Here is a 13948-nt window from a genome sequence, read left to right as displayed (position 1 = left end):
AAATCTTCTTGCTTTAATTTGGTTGCTGGGATAACGTGCACAGGCCAGGGACCCTAACCCTAACCCTGGAATGCCGACTTGATCAGGTAAAGTCTGCTCAGTCACGTCAGTTACAGTCTGAACTAACACGAAAACAGTCTTGGAAGTCATATCTGGCCGTTTGTCAATTATCCTTGTCTTTCCAAGAATTTTTATCGAGCTCAGAACTTCCTTCAGAACCTCATCTGACACATCAGAAACCCCACTTAAAACCAATGCATGAGCAGGATCTAACTGATATCCCTTGCACCAAGCCTTAATCTCTGCGGCCTCCATAGTTCTCTTTATCCACTTCAAACACAGAAAACTCCACGCACCGAATTTTTCAGCCGCTCAAAACACCCAGCAGTACACAGGATACAGGAAACTTGACAAAAAGGTAAACTGCACAAAACTGCATAAACAATTGGTGAGAGGTAAGGTTTCCCGGACGAGCCCCCAAAAATGTAACCCTTTTCCCAGCTGCCTCGCCACAGGGAAGTGAGTGTCACTTCCTTCCCAATGTACACGCTAAGGCAAAAGAGACATTTCATTGAAAAATAATAATAATAAAAATCATGCCACTATGCAGTGCAGATAATTCTTTGTATTGAAGCAATATTCAGATAAACAAAAAAAAAAAATGAAGGTCTAAACAAAAAATATTCATCAAGTTCACTAAATTCAGTTCCGGAGTTTTTTTCCTTTTACCGTTCACTCCGGGGTTAATTGACGCGAGTTTGCGAGATTCGTTGGCGCGTTGGAGCTCTGATCCAGTGATTGTGTGGATGGCGTAATACTACCAGTGGATTGGGAGAACCTCCTCCAGTTCGGATTGGAGTCACGGTGCGCAGGGGATCCCTCTTCTTTGCGATCTCTCTTACCCAGGTGAGTTCAAGCAACCAGACAGCAGCGCGTCCCTCCGCTCCGCTCTGGCTTAACGAGGCTGCTCGGTGTAGTGGTGTTAGCCACACGCTACCTTAACCACACTGATCGGGTCCTGTCGGCTCAACTGACTCTCGCCGCGGTGCGAGCTGCGGTCAGTCCTCCTCAGCCGCCCGCGGGAGGACAGGAGTCACTGGCCAGGCCGTCACACCAACCGAGCTCTGCTCACGCTAGCCTGTTACGAATCCAAAAGTTTTGGTTACGAATCCAAAAGTTTTGCTTGCGAATCTGACTGAACCCAGTGGGCGGGGCCAACACTGGTGGAAGAGAGAAGAGCTCCTATTGGTCGCTTTGACCTCGCTCCTCCACTGCCTGTCTCCGCGCTGTTGCTGCTGCTTCCGCATTGGTAAAGGCCAGTAGACATTACAGGCTTTTTTCAATCTTCCCCGATTCAGAGACCACACACTGGAAGACAACAGAGGACAGATCGCACCAGATCTTCCTCTCCTGATCTTCTAGCGTGTGGTGTCCTGTGGAACACACTAGAAGATTCTTCATTAGAGAATCGGCTCCTCGCTCTTCAAAATCTTGCGAAGTCAAACTTGGTTTTGAGCGTTTTCCCTTCAGTCCTGTGTTTACATTCATCTCCACTATTAATAATAAGCGAAGAGCTCATTCCCTCACGTCATTCATTCATATCGGCTCCGTTCTGTCAGAGCAACCCCCCCCCCCCCCCCCCCCCCCCCCCCGCCGAGCGCACAGCACGGAGTGTTTACTGTCAGAGAGTTTAAATGGTACAGGGGGACGAGGGGAACATACGTAGTTTGACATCATTTTCTTATCATTTACCCTGTATTTGATAATAATTTAGCTCATTCATGTGTGTTTATTTCGTTTTTTTTTCGTTACACTCCAGAGAGAAACAGTATAGAAATAAATTATCGCAATCTGTGACGAACAAGCTACTTTTTTAAAAAATCACCAAATAGCTTAAATCATTTTTTGTCCCCAGATTGAATGGTTTAGACCAGAATTAAAATGCATTGATTAGGAAAAAGTTTCATTATACGTCCAAGTCCTCAGAAAGTTGTTTTTGCAATTCTTTCGTGATGGTTAATAATGGAGATGAACTGAAACATTGGGATTATTGCAGGACTGGCGAGATGCAGATGAGTGAACCAGATCTGGGTTTGGGTCTGAATGAAATCCAGTTCATCCAGGAGCGATACAGTTATTGAGGAATAACCTCTCGTTTTCTGCACTACTGAGCGTTTCTGTTTCACTGTCATATAGTGAATATATTTCAAAGACATATATTCATGTCTCCAGCTCTGACAGCTGAGAGGGGATTTTTTTTTTCAACACCTCGGTAAAACGGAACTGTTCGGCCGATCAGGGAGCTTTATTCTGAGGGTGTGGACAGGTCGGCTCGGAGCTGATCGTCTAGCAGGGCACCGCACACCACAGGATTTGTGATCAGAAATATTAAACATGTTCATTATCTACGATCTCGGCTTCCAACGCCTCCAGAGCGGCTCCGACTGGAAAAAAAAAAAAAAAAAAAAAAACCTCTCGGAACACACCGCACACTACAGGAAGATCGGACCCGAACTCATTTACATACTCAGGACAATCAGACCTTTGGCATCATTCAGGAGGAGAAAACCGGGACAAAATTCGGCCCATGGTTCGGGCATGGATAACTGCCAATAATCCTGCAATATCTACTGGCCTTTACCGAATGCGGAAGCAGCAGCAACAGCGCGGAGACAGGCGGTGGAGGAGCGAGGTCAAAGCGACCAATAGGAGCTCTTCTCTCTTCCACCAGTGTTGGCCCCGCCCACTGGGTTCAGTCAGATTCGCAAGCAAAACTTTTGGATTCGTAACCAAAACTTTTGGATTCGTAACCAAAACTTTTGAATTTGCAACCAAAACTTTTTAATTCAAAACCAAAACTTTTGAGCTTGCAAGCAAAACTTCACAATTCAAAACCAAAGCTTTTTTCTGTTTTGATGTCAAAAAAAATTGGTGGGGTTGCCACTTAAATAATTTTGTTCTCAGATTCATTTTATTTGATTGAATTTTTATTTTTTGATTGCAACTTTATGTTTTTTTGGTCTCAACTGTCTTTTTTGTTTGCAAAACCTTTTTTGATTGATTGAATAATAAAGACACAAAATTATCTCCATACCGGTCTGCTCCCCCCCCACCAGCGGCAAACAATACGCCCTTAAATAGGCTTCACACAAAATTATAATCTTCTTAATATTTAATCTGGGTTTTTAACCACAACTAATGAAATATTCTTATTTTTTCTTTAATGAAACCAAAAAACACATACGTTCCTCATTATTACATCTTTCAAACATAACAGAAAATTGAATATTCTCCTTCGGAAAATCATATGTAGTTTTGCTGTGGTCTCTCTCTCGCTCTCTCTCTCTCTCTCTCTCTCTCTCTCTCTCTCTCTCTCTCTCAGCCCCAGGAGATGCACAGCATGTGGGCAAACGTAGCGCAAAACTCCACAAACAGCGAACAAAGACTGAGAAATGACTCATTATTATTTCAGTTTGTTTTTTTGTTTTAGTTTTTTTTGACACAGTACAACTACAAATAAAGGTTTGAAGAGTTGGGCCCAATCCCAGTTCTCTGCTTAATCCTCACTCCTCAACCTTGATCCTCAATCTCAAATTACGTGCCTCCTAAAAACAAGTGTTCAGGAATGTAAAGTCACTTGGAAATGGGACAACCCTTAAAGACAGTTGCGTCCTTGGACCACAGGGGGCAGCACTGCGCAAGAGGGTAGGAGAAAGCCGGAAGTGGAAGAGCAGCAGTAATAATTTCGGCCAATGATCAATAACAACGCCCTTTATAACTGTAAGTACTGCGCCCTGCATTAGAAATGTTGAACATTTTGCTGTGTGACCTTGTTAATAAATGCATTCAAATGAATTTTCTTGATTTCTTTCTATTATCCTTTGTAAATATTATCTGTGATAGAAACTTAATACAATTACTCCCAAAGTAATATACAACATTTTTTATTAATAAAATAACAGCAAAACGAAATATTTTAAAAGCATTCTGGGTTATCCTTACCTCCAAGGTAGGTCTGGTAGAATCTCAAAATTAAGGGAGATAACGCTCCTTAGTCTCGCGCCTTTCCTCAACTTGTTTAGGAATGGGACAGCACTTAACTTCACGGGAGCGCACTTTTTGAGGAATGAGGAGTAAGATGAGGATTAAGCAGAGGACTGGGATTCACCCTAACAGTGCTTTTCCAGCTGCAGTTCTCAAATTGGGGCACATCACACACAGCAGTGATCAATACTGACTTTCTTGATCAACTTTCTTACATCCATCTTTCATCCATCCGTCCACGTCCTTCTCTTTCTCCAGCTGTGTGTTTTTCAAAGAAGTTCTTTGCAGGAACCAGCTCACTGTAACGTCACGGGGAAACCTGGACTGGACTTTCACTGATGCAGTCATTCTCTATATGAACAAGTGGAATGGATTCACTGAAGGGCTCCAGCTGACGCTCTGAAGAGTAGAGTAGAGCGTTACTTTATTCATCCCAAACTGGGAAATTCTGGAGGTGAGGGGAAACCGACAGATTATTGATCATATTTATGTAAATAATGAACGGTTATGATTGTTCATTTAAAATCATATCCCAAACAATTTATGTAGAAAATGAAATTATTAAAAAAAAAAAAAAAAAAATGAATAGCACATAGCACCAAATTACTTGGGGGGCTTAAGAATGTTTTAGGGGGCTTCAGCCCCCTACAGTAAGCCTAAGACACCATTGGATTATACAAAGGCCAATATAAAAGGGGGAGGAGGGACATCCTGGCATTTACAAGGTAAAGATAAAAACTGAATGTGAAATGCAAAAATTGTTGCCAGAATGTTGCACCTGGGTTATTTTGCATTATGTTTTGACAGAGCTGCTGCAAAGTGAAGAGTGAGCATCGTCAGCTGTTTGGTTTGGTTTTGTTAGCAGCGTTCAGGGCAACCACAGCTCCAGAGTAAAACTTTTTTCAGTCAGTTTTTCCTCCTTCATGGCCCTGAAAAGCCTCCCTGAGGGTCAGAGTTCAAAAGGGTTGTGAGGAGTCCCAGCTGAGGCAGCAGGTGTGGTAGATCTCCTCCAGAGAAGGGAGAGGCAGCTGCTCAGGGTCTGGCAGTGTTTCTGAGCCTCTGGAGCTGCTTCCTCTCTGCTGCAGCTGGAAAACCACAGCTCAATGCTGGAGTCAGCACGGACTCCACCCAGCAGCAGCAGCAGGACACCAAGAGCTGAGCTTTTACATTCTTCTTCCTGAGAATCCTCAGGAAGTCAAGTCTCTGCTGGGCCTTCTTCAGGATCAGGGTGGAGCTAGCAGTCCAGGTCAGGTCTTTACTGATGGAGGAGACCAGGAAGCTGAAGTCTGGCTGCATCTCCACCCTGTCCCCATTGAGTGTTCTGAGCTGAAGGTCCGGTTTGCTCCTGATGATCAGTTCCTTCAGCTTGGAGATGTTCAGGATGAGGTAGTTGATGGAGCACCAGACCCACAGTCGCTCCACCTCCACCCTGGAAGCAGCCTCACCTCCTGAGATGAGCCCCGCCACAGAGGAGGTGATGGGGTTTCTTGGGTGGGTGGGGGTGCAGTCGTGGGTGTAGAGGAGGGGACTCAGCACAGCCCTGTGGAGAGCCGGTGGTCCTCCATGCTGAGGACAGCTGGGGTCCTACTCTCACCCTCTGGGAGCGGCCGGTCAAAACCCCTGAATCCATGTCCAGATGGACCCTTGAGGTTGTGGTTCAGCCTGGTCTGTTCTGATTGGACCAGTTGAAGCTCATTTGTTCTCCACTGCTTCTCTCTTTCGGGGTCACGGGTGGCTGGAGCCGATCCCAGCTGCTGTGTGCGAAGGCGGGGTCACCCTGGACAGGTCGCCAGTCTGTCGCAGGGCGGACATGTATAGACAGACAACCACTCACTCACGCTTTCATACCTCCAGGCAATTTAGGGTGACCAGTTAACCTGACATGCATGTTTTTGGACCGTGGGAGGAAGCCGGAGAACCCGGAGAGAATCCACGCACACACGGGGAGAACATGCAAACTCCACACAGAGAGGCCCAGAGCCCCGGCCGGGATTTGAACCCAGGCTCGAACGCTAACCATTGCACCACTGTGTGGCCAATTTAAGCTGAGCTGATTTAAACAGAGCCTCATTCTGTAGAGTCTGAGTCTGAGTCTGTCAGTTTGCTGTGAGGCTGATCCTGAGGGCTCTGGGAATGTCTGGACAATTTATTGGGAATTTCAGATGATTAATAAATTCATGAATTAAAAAAAAAACTTTAAAATTAGCTTAACTAGATTAGCTTCCAAATTCAATGTCTCTCAACCCCCTCCCTCAACACACACACACACACACACACACACACACACACACACACACACACACACACACACACACACACACACACACACACACACACACACACACACACACAGACAGACAGACAGATGTGTTTTCTCCACATTATCGGGACTCTTTCTTTTGGGGACAGAACTCAGGTCTCCTTCAGAAACATCATTCAACGAGAGTTTGAAGATCAGACAGGTTGTCAAAATGATCATATTTAACTGTGTGTGCATGCATGTGTGTGTAGGTGTGTGTTCTGCCATGGATCAGTGTGAGGACAGAGAGGAGGGAGTCCCTCCCTCTAAAACGACTCGGTGTGGAGAACATGAGAACCAGACCACAGCTCAGAGGTGAGACTCCATCTTTAACTGTCCACCAGTCTTCTTCACATCATGCTACTGTGTGTGTGTGTGTGTGTGTGTGTGTGTGTGTGTGTGTGTGTGTGTGTGTGTGTGTGTGTGTGTGTGTGTTTGTGTGTCTAACTAATACCTCTCTGTCTTTGTATCAGGTCACAGCCTGAAGTTGAACCCAGCTGTGTGTCCCTGAAGAGTGACCGGTCCAAGGACTTCTTTACAGATTTCAGAGAACAGTGAGTTTTATTTCCTGTTGTCATCTGCATTTCATGTCTTCATTAAGAACATAATTCAGACATGTCACTGAAGCTAAAATCCTGCTGAAGTTTCTATCTGTTCATAAGTTCTCACTCAGAGAATCATCAGAGTCTGAAACTCTCACTTCTTCCCTTTATCCTCCATCTTCCTCCATGTTTCCACTCAGTCTGTCCCAGTGATGGGCAAGCTACTTGTAAAATGTAGCAAGTTAAGCTACAAGTTAATCTTGATAAAATATAGCTTCACTACAGCAAAAGCTAACCCAGAGAAATGTAGCAAGTTAAGCTACAAGCTACAGTGCAGAAGTAGCTAGCTACCGTCCCACTACTTTTTTTTTTACAACCGTTAATTAACCTTATAAAGTCCAGGCAATTTCCGCCCGAAATTTCTACTGAAGATGTACAGAAAGTAAACTGAATGCTGTTCTTGAGCTGTTTGGAGTACATGCATGGTTGGGGTCTCATTTGAAAGCTGACAACCTGTATTTTCACCCAGTGCAGTCAGAATTACTCTAGGTGCTACTGGCACAGATTTATTTATGTTGCAACACACTGAATTAGGATGAATTTCATTCTTGCCTGAATTTTTTCCCTCATAAAACACCTGGAAATAAGTGTGGAAGCACTTAAACAGCTTGAAAACACAATTTTGCTAAAGCCTGGGGTCTTACATAATTCAGTCAAACTGTCAGAGCAGTAATACAAGAAATGAGTGTTTCACACATGTATTTGTACTGCTATGCCCCGGCGGGGTCAATTTTGGACATCCTCTATACCCTCTGGATGCCCTCTGTACAATGGTATATGTTGGTTTTTGGCCCATTTTTACATTATTTTCATTCCAAAATCTCATAAAGTACTCAAAAAATCACTTCATATAGGCTTCAGTGTGGGATAAGGCACTCAGACTGAGAGGAACACAGACAGGCCCCAGTTTTCAGCCCTCAGCAGACCCAAAACAGCGCTGTCGGTCCATCCAGCCATTCAGCAAGCTCATTGGCTACCAGCCCTGTCAGTCAAACGTTTCCTCCGACGTGATTGGCTCAGAATTCATCGACGAAGAGCGATGACGAGAGATGATGAGGGTCCATCAGTCTCCGCAACGATTGGCTGGTTAGTCCTCGAAGGCAGCGATGAGTCACTTGATTGGTTGAAATGTGACGAATAAGCAACGGAAACCGATCAGTCGCCATATTGGATAGGTCAGCGCGACTTTCTGTTAAAAGTATGGATTATTATAGGACGCGCACACGGAGAGACGCGCTGCGTGCGCGCGTGGTGGCGCGTCTAATTCTGGATTATTATTATTTCAAGACATGTTTTGGACAAAAGGCTATAGTGTAGCGGCTGCTGCAGCGGACTTATATAGTGGGCCTCCCTGAGAGGCGGATTCCCCTGGAACTTTTGTGGAAGGACTCTGGAGTAGGGGGGTTTCCGGGGCAAAAGTTTGTTCCTGTTGTTCTGTTTTGGGCGCGAGAGATGCGCATGTTCTGAAATGCCTTGAACTGGACCAATTGTGCCAATAAATGAGCCACAAACTGGATACACGTCTGAGCCTCCTTTTCCTGGACTACTACACTGGTGTCAGAAGAAAAAGTTGCAACTGGAAAACTTACGAGAGACTTTGTTGCGGTAAGAAGATCCCATCACGCCTCGACCGCTAGCCAGTTAGCTTCAGGCTATCAGTTTGGTAGCATGTTTAGCAGCGCCAGAGCGAAGATTAAAGCTGAGCCGCAGGACGCAGCTCTGGAAATTAAAGCCGAGCCGCAGGATGCAGCTCTGGACTGTGTGATCGTTGAGCAGCCGCACTCCCACCCACGCATGAGTGATACAGTGATCCGCGGGGACGTCGGGACGACACCGCCATCCTCCGCTGCTTCCTCAGTGTCGGGCGGTTGCCATGGCGACGCGCCTCCGCCACCGTCAGCTAACTCGGTGAGGACGCCAAAATACTCCAGTGGGTCGGACTGGGAATCATTTCACGCTCAATTTGAACTTTTGGCCGATGCTAGACAGTGGGGAGGTGAAGATAAAGCACTGCAGTTAGCTCTGTGCTTGGAGAGAGATGCCCTGTCCTGTCTGCTGCTTCTCGACCCTGCTCAGAGACGGTGTTATGATGCCCTGGTGGGGGCAGCCCTCGTTGTTAAAAAATGAACTGAGGGGGAGGTGCAGAAAGCCCGGAAAGTTGCTCCGGGGGCTGGCTAATGACATCGAGGGCCAGGTGCAGCGCGCATATGGTCATTTGTCCGCGGATACACGAAGCGAGCTGGCCATGGACCTCTTCATCGGAGCCATCTCCCCGTCTAGCCTGCAACTGCAGGGGGCACTGGAGGCCGCTGTGGAGAGGGAGAGCCTGGAGAGTGCAGCCGGTGGCGGTGGACAGGGAGGAGGGGCTCACCTGGTGCGGTCTGTGTCAGGGCGCCCAGCTGGTGAGGAATTGCCGGCTTGGGCATCTGAGATGACGGAGCTGCTGAGGGCAGTGACTCTGCAGGGCCCGCCGGGCTCAGGCCCAGGTCGAGTGCGGGTCTGCTGGAGATGTGGTGAGCCTGGGCACATCCGCAGAGAATGCCCTAACACCCGTCGAGAGCAGGGAAACGGCGCTGGGTCCGCATTGGCGGGGACAATCGGACCACCGTCGTTGCCGCTACCCCGACTCCGCTAACCTGCACCCGTCAACCAGTGGGAGGAGCCCAACGACCCAGCCACGGGGGAGGGGCTCCATCCCCCCCAGAAGCTGACGACGGCGGTGCCCCACCGGTGGTGGTGGGGTGGGTTCGCGGGAGCTCCGGAAGCGGGGGCTCCTGCCATGTGGTTGTCTCTGTCCAGGGGGTACCGACTGTGGGCCTGGTGGACACGGGGTCGTCGGTGACGCTGGTGAGACCGGACATTCTGCCCAGGGGGACCCAACTCGAACCCACGACAGTCCAGCTCCACACGGTCACGGGCCAGTTGGCCCCCACGGCGAGGAGGGGGTATCTGTGGTTGTGTGTGGGAGGCCTGTGTGTTCACCATCCGGTTTGGGTGGCAGATGTTCAGGACTGCTGCATCCTGGGGCTGGACTTCCTCCAGGACACTGGGTGTCTGCTGGACATAGGCAGGGGTGTGCTTAGCTTTCCAGGGGGCCCTACAGTTGCCATGGGCCCCCTAGCTCCTGGGCCCCCACCCTCGGCCCAGCTCGTCCAGACGCTGAGAGCCCCTGAACATTCCTCCTGCCCCGACCCCCCCGTGGTTAGCCAAACCCCGAAGTCTGCTGTTCCCATGGACCCCTCCCTGACCTCCTTCGCCCCTGCGCCCCCCTCCATGAGGCCCGTTTCCCCCACCAGCCCCGCTCCCTTTCAGCAGTTGTCTCCCCTGGCCCCTGTGTTCACCCCGTTGCCTACCCTCACAGCCCTGTCCTCCGGGCCAGTGCCCCTGTCCCCTCATCCGTCCCCTGTTGTCTCTTCCCCCTCTACCGAGCCTGCCACCGTGCGTCCTGTGGCGGGGGTGTGGAGGGAGGAGTATGGAGACCTGGAAGACCAGCAGCAGGAGCAGCTGAGACAGCTGCTAGGGGAGTTTCAGGACAGTTTCGCAATGAGCGAGACCGAGGTGGGTAGAACCCATTTGGCGGAACATGTCATTGATACTGGGTCAGCGCGGCCCATCAAGGGCCACCCACGCCGCATTCCCCTTGCTCGCCAGCAAGCATGTGACAAAGCTGTTGATGGACTGCTGCGGGCTGACTTTATCGAGCCATCTGACAGCCCCTGGGCGGCACCAGTGGTCATGGTCCCGAAGAAGAATGCTGGAGACTGGCGCTTCTGTGTGGACTACAGACGGCTGAATGATGTGACCACAAAGGACTCATACCCCCTACCCCGCATTGACGAATCCCTGGACTTGGTGTCCAGCTCTTCGTGGTTCACCACTCTGGACCTCAAGAGCGGATATTACCAGGTGCCTCTCTCCCCTGAGTCCCGCCCCAAGTCCGCCTTCTGTACCGGCCGGGGCTTGTGGCAGTTCAAGGTCCTCAGCTTCGGGTTGTGCAATGCCCCAGCCATTTTTGCCCGGCTTATGGACAAGGTGTTGGCCGATATCCCCCGCCAGGAGTGCCTGGTGTACCTGGATGACATTCTCATACACGGGCGCTCCTTCGAGGCCGCCCTGGGGTCCCTGAGGCGGGTCCTGGAGAGAATCAGGGCGGCGGGCCTGAAACTACATCCGGAAAAGTGCCATTTTATGAGACGAGTGGTGACATTCTTGGGGCACGTGCTGGGCGTGGATGGCATCGGCACCATGAGGGAGAAAGTACAGGCTGTGAGGGACTGACCCACCCCTCGTGACCAGGGACAGCTGAAAAGCTTCCTAGGGCTGGCCTCCTACTACCGGAGACACGTGTGGGGCTTCGCCACTATTGCTTCGCCCCTGTACCGGTTGCTTGAGAAAGACAGAGACTTTGTGTGGTCGGAGGGGTCCCAGGAGGCGTTCCTCGGGCTGAAGCGGGCGCTGTGCGAGGCCCCGGTACTCGCCCCACCTGACCCCGCCCTGCCCTTCATGCTGGATACCGATGCCAGCAGTACGGGGGTGGGAGGTGTCCTATCCCAACCATGGCCCGGGGGGGAGAGGGTGGTCGCATACTTCAGCCAGAGGCTCACAAAGCCAGAGCGGAACTACTGCGTCACCCGCCGTGAGCTCCTGGCGGTGGTGCTCTCTGTCAGACACTTCAAATACTACCTATGCGGCCTCCCCTTCGTGTTAAGGACTGACCACTCTGCCTTACAGTGGCTGATGACTTTCCGGGAGCCTGAGGGGCAGGTCGCCAGGTGGTTGGAAGAGCTGCAAGGATACAACTTCAAGGTGGAGCATCGACCTGGGGCTCGCCATGCCAATGCCGATGCCCTCTCGCGCCGCCCGTGTGCAGCAGAATGATGCCGATACTGCGAGCGCAGGGAAACACGGGAGCAAGAGCGGCAGACGGAGGGAGGTGAATGTGCGGCTGTCAGACAAGTCGACTCGGTTATCTGTCGGGAAGTGCAGGCGGTGTCAGACACAGAGTGGAGACAAGAACAAGAGTGCGACGCAGACCTACAGCCTGTGTTGGAGTGGGTAGAGAACCGGCAACGTCCTCCGTGGGAGGCAGTGGCGCCACTTTCCAAGGCTACCAGAGGTCTATGGGCCATGTTTGACTCACTGAGGGTGGCACAAGGTGTGCTGCAGCGCGCATTCAAGACGGCGGCCATGGGGGAGGAGCAGTGGCAGGTGGTGGTGCCGAGGGGCCTGCAGGAGGCGGTGCTTAAGGCCATGCATGGGTCAGGCGGCTGTGGACATTTTTGGGGTCACCAAAACACTGAAGCGCCTGCGTCAACGCTTCTACTGGGGGCGGCAGAAGAGAGATGTGGAGGACTTCTGCCATCGCTGTGACCCCTGCGTTGCCCGCAAAGGTCCAACTGGGCGTTCACAGGCACCACTCCAGCAGTTCCCGGTGGGATGTCCCATGGACAGGGTGGGGATCGACATCACAGGACCGTACCCTCTGTCTGACGACGGTAACCGCTACGTCCTCTCGGTCATTGACTACTTTACTAAGTGGCCAGAGGCGTACGCCATCCCAAACCAGGAAGCCGAGACAGTCGCTGATGCCCTGGTGGAAGGCATGATAAGTCGGTTTGGTGTGATGGCGTCCCTACATAGTGATCAGGGTACGAACTTTGAATCCAGGGTGTTCGCGGCTGTGTGCGAACGCCTGGGCATCCACAAGACTCGCACCACCCCACTGCATCCACAGAGTGATGGACTGGTGGAGCGTTTCCACCGGAACCTCGGAGACCAGCTGGCCATTGTCACCTCCCGCCACCAGCGAGATTGGGACAAACACCTGCCACTCGTGCTTATGGCTTGCCGCTCCGCAGTACAGGAGTCCACAGAGTGCACGCCGGCACTCCTTATGCTGGGCAGGGAGCTGCGCACCCCGGCTGAGCTGGCCTTCGGTCGCCCACCTGATGCCCCGGCTGTTCCCGCCGGGCCGGAATATGCAAGGAAACTGCAGGACCGTCTGGACTCAGCACACAGTTTTGCTCGGGAGCGGCTGCAGGAGGCCGGTGTGAAACAGAAGCGTTACTATGACGTGACGTCTCGGGGAAGGGACTTCACGGTGGGTGAGCTTGTCTGGGTGTACAAGCCAGTGAGGAAGAAAGGCCGTAGTCCCAAGCTGGACTGCAAGTGGACAGGTCCCTGCAGGGTGCTGGAGAGGTTGGGAGAGGTTGTGTACCGAGTGCAGTTGCCCCCACGGAAGAGGAGTGTGGCCCTCCACAGAGACAGACTGGCCCCCTGCCGGGGAGGGCCTCCCTTTCCCACCTCGGTTACACTGTCGACCCCTCCCGCCTCCCCAGTTGCACCCCAGGACGGCCACGGGTCTGCGTCCCTTGCCTCTCCGCCGCCCTTGTCCCATGCCTCCCTCGTGCAGGCTGATGTACTGGGCCCCAGCCCTGGTCCCCCACCCCCATCCCCTACAGGGTCGCGGCCAAAGCGGCAGGTGAGACCCCCGGCTCACTTGCAGGACTTTGTTGTGTCTGTGGACTAAAGTGTGTGGAACTGAAAAAAAAAAAAAAAAAAAAAGGAAGTGTTTTTGGTCTGTTCATGAAAATTTGTTACTGATTTGTTGATGGGTTGTTGCACTGTTTACTTTGATTCTGAAGTTATTGTACTGTGGCTCTTTTTTCTTGTGTGTGTGAGTATGGTTCTGTTTACGAACATTTTGCACTTGTCCTCTTGCTGCCTTCCCTTTATCCGGGTTTATTTTCACTTGTTGTTTGACCGTTGTCTCCCGAAGCTGTCCTCGAGGGCAAGGACTTTTGTTGGGGGGGGGGGGGGGGGGGTAGTGTAGCGTAGCGGCTGCTGCAGCGGACTTATATAGTGGGCCTCCCTGAGAGGCGGATTCCCCTGGAACTTTTGTGGAAGGACTCTGGAGTAGGGGGGTTTCCGGGGCAAAAGTTTGTTCCTGTTGTTCTGTTTTGGGCACGAGAGATGCGCATGTTCTGAAACGCCTTGAACTGGA

The 13948-nt window shown here is 51.0% G+C and overlaps 1 pseudogene; it reads left to right on the top strand.

Moving 5' to 3' along the window:
• The first annotated feature begins 7769 nt into the window (after nt 1–7769).
• LOC115401523 (uncharacterized) lies at nt 7770–13728 on the top strand (annotated as a pseudogene).
• Nucleotides 13729–13948: the final 220 nt, after the last annotated feature.

This window comes from Salarias fasciatus, chromosome 15 (assembly GCF_902148845.1).
Source record: "Salarias fasciatus chromosome 15, fSalaFa1.1, whole genome shotgun sequence".
Classification (NCBI taxonomy): domain Eukaryota; kingdom Metazoa; phylum Chordata; class Actinopteri; order Blenniiformes; family Blenniidae; genus Salarias; species Salarias fasciatus.
This window is presented reverse-complemented; position numbering and strand designations above follow the sequence as displayed.